The following is a 3,092-nucleotide window of genomic DNA, read 5'->3' as shown; positions in this document are numbered from 1 at the left end:
GGGGAGCGCCGGCCCCTCGCCGCCCATTGGGCGCGGGGCTCGCGGGGGGCGGCTCGGCCAATCGGCGCCGCCGGAGCGCGCCCCGAGCGCCGGGTACGAAGTTTCGTTACTTTCAAACGGCGCCGGGGGCGGCGCCTGACGCCCCGCCGGGACCTTCCCCTGGAGTGGCCCAAAAGAGGGCAAGCCTGGCATCTGCTGCGTTGGTTTTGGGTTTTTTTTTTTATTCCAAACGCCTCCTACAAAAGCGAGAGGCAGCGGTCGTAACGGCCAGCACAACGTTTTGAGACTGAAGGCCCCTTTTATAGCCCCGCTTATCGCTACCTGAAGGAGCTACAAGAGAGCTGGGAGGGGCTGTTCACAAAGGCTCGTGGGGATAGGATGAGGGGGAACGGGTATAAACTGGAGAGGGGCACATTTAGGCTTGATTTAAGGAAGAATTTCTTCCCCATGAGGGCGGTGAGGCCCTGGCCCAGGTTAGCCGCGGCTGCCCCGGCCCTGGGGGTGCCCGAGGCCGGGCTGGGTGGGCCTGGGGCGGCCTGGGCTGTGGGGGGTGTCCCTGCTCATCTCAGGGGGCTGGAACTGGATGGGCTTTGAGGTCCCTTCCAACCCAAACTATTCTATGATTCTGTGAATCCTTCCAGTAGCAAAAAATCACCTTCCAGTGAGAGGTGTCCCTACCCATCATAGAGGGATTGGAGCTGGATAGGCTTTAAGGTCTCTTCAACCCAAACTATTCTATGATTTTCATCACCAAGGAAGAGGCCTCTGTGTCAGTGCCTTTCACACAAGGACAAGGCAGTGTATGAAATATTAGACACTTGCACTCACCTACATCTCAGCATGATGTCATCATTCCAGGAAAAGAGCCACAAGCATCCGCAGGGAACAAGCTCCCCACAGACAAAGGGATGGAGCTGCGGCTCAATGCAGCTGATAAATTATTTTGCCGTGCCCTCGCGGCCTGGTGTGAAGGAGACAGAAACGTGTGGAGGCTTCCTCAGGTGCCCAACAGGGAACACAAACACTTGGACACTGGGCGTGTCTGGCATTTGCTTCGTGAGTCAAAACGAAGCCACAGCTGATGACATACCTGCGGATACACTGCGTCCCACGCACGCACGGCGCTGTGTCACCGGGTATCACTTCACACCTCCGCACCTTTTACAAACTGCCTGATGAGAGGTGCCCACACGCAGGGGCTGGTTTCGTTCCCTGCCATGATGCAACGCCAGGCCCGGAGCAGAGTCTGATCCTGAAAAGACATAACTGTCTAAATTGGGATTAGGCCTCTCCCAAAGAGTTTGTAGAACAGGGCTGGGACTGTAACAAAGAGGATGGATGCTTTTCTGCAAGGATATTCCACTAAAAGAAACTGATCCATACCTAAGGTAACTTTAACTAAAAAGGGTGAGCAAAGCAATTATACTTCCAGGTCAGACATTCATCAAAATAATTACAGAGGTTAGATCTTCAGCAGAAGGAAGTGGAGACAAACATGCAGACATAAAACTATGAAGAGAAAACTAAATTAAGTATTAAAAAAAATGGCTTAAATGCAATTTGCCATTCTGTCATTACTCAAGAACGGGGTTTTTATTGGATAAATTTCAGAAAATAAACCACATACAAATGTAGCATGTCCGCAATAAAGAAAAGATTTATACAGTCCTGGCCGGGGGCTCCCGGGTCCCTCCCCCGAGGTCCCCCCGAGGCCCCTTGAGGCTCCCCCGGGTCCCCCCGAGGCGGCCCTGGCCCCGCCCGCTCCCGGCTCGGTTTAAAAGCGCCGGGCCCGCCGCGCGCCTGGGCGGGGAGGGAGTTGCGTGTTGCGACAGCTGCTTTGCGGCAGCGGTCTGGTTTGCGACGTTCGGCGCGGTTGACGGCAGAAGGAGCAGAGCGGGAGGACAACAAAGGGGCGCGCGGGGCCGCGGCGGCATGTGAGGGGCCGAGGTGAGGGGGGGGGGGCCTGAGGGGGGGGGGGGGGGGCGAGGTGAGGTGAGGTGAGGGGCGGCGGGGAGGAGGGCCGAGGTGAGCTGGGGGGGCCGAGGTGAGGAGCAGCTGGGGGGGGGGGGGGCGAGGTGAGGGGCGGCAGGGTCGGCCCCGCGGGTCCCGGCCGCCTCGTCCCGCACTGCGGGGGCTCCGAGCGGCCCCTCGGCCCGCAGCGCTGGAGCCGCGGGGGGGGGAGCGCCGAGCCGCGGAGGAGCCGCCCCTTGAGGCGTTTGCCCTTCGCTGTTTTGGCTCCTAAAGGGGTTGGTGCTGCCAGGCGTTTTGAGCAGCTGCGTGCTTTAGAGTTGTGCGGCTTAATTAACCTAATGTTTTATCAAGCCTAGCTGTGGAGTACGGAGTACTTGTGAGTAAACGTTTCTGCTTTAAAGGGAAAGTAAAAATAACGCTGGAGAAAATTTAACGCTGTGGGATGTGTTCCATGGTTATTGCATGTAACAAGAAATGTGAAACCACAACGGAGCATGCCTTAAGGAGCGCAGCTCATTGGAGGTTAAGAATTCTTTGTTGCTACTAATGTTTTTTTCCGGTGCAGTGTAGGTGGGCCTTAAGCTAGTTGCTTTGCGTATTTGGGGTTCTTTAAAGCTAAATTGATGTGGTGTCCTGTGAGGCAGCTTGAGAATTAGTAGAGGTATGTGTAAATAAGTTATATCATTTAAAGTTCATTTAAGTTCTGAAGCTGGGTGCTCAATGCAGGTGTATATGTACTTTTGTTAGCCAGTGGAAAAACAATGAATATGCAATTTAATTGTTTCAACTGAGTTCAGTTGCACTTAATTTGTATTTACTGATGAGCTCTTCTTGAAAGCTTATCTTGTGGCTTCTCTTTCCAGGGGAATGTACTGAGAATTTCAGGGAATTATTTCATGTTGTCAGTAATGCATTTCTGGGGCTCTGTAGCTAATGCTGTGGACTTAAACTCTATTTTCTTCAGACTGAAAGGAATAGTCAAGGCTGTGTCCCATGTGCATAATTAAATATAGCATAAATGATGCGGGTTCAGTAATCTAGCAGCAGTGGAATTTGTAAGATGACTTTTTTCTGTTTTACTTTAAAAGTTATTTAAAGCCTGTATTTTTTTTTCTCTTTAG

This window comes from Phaenicophaeus curvirostris, chromosome 16 (genome assembly GCF_032191515.1).
Source record: "Phaenicophaeus curvirostris isolate KB17595 chromosome 16, BPBGC_Pcur_1.0, whole genome shotgun sequence".
In the NCBI taxonomy this organism is placed as follows: Eukaryota; Metazoa; Chordata; class Aves; order Cuculiformes; family Cuculidae; genus Phaenicophaeus; species Phaenicophaeus curvirostris.
Note: the sequence above shows the minus strand (reverse complement) of the source record.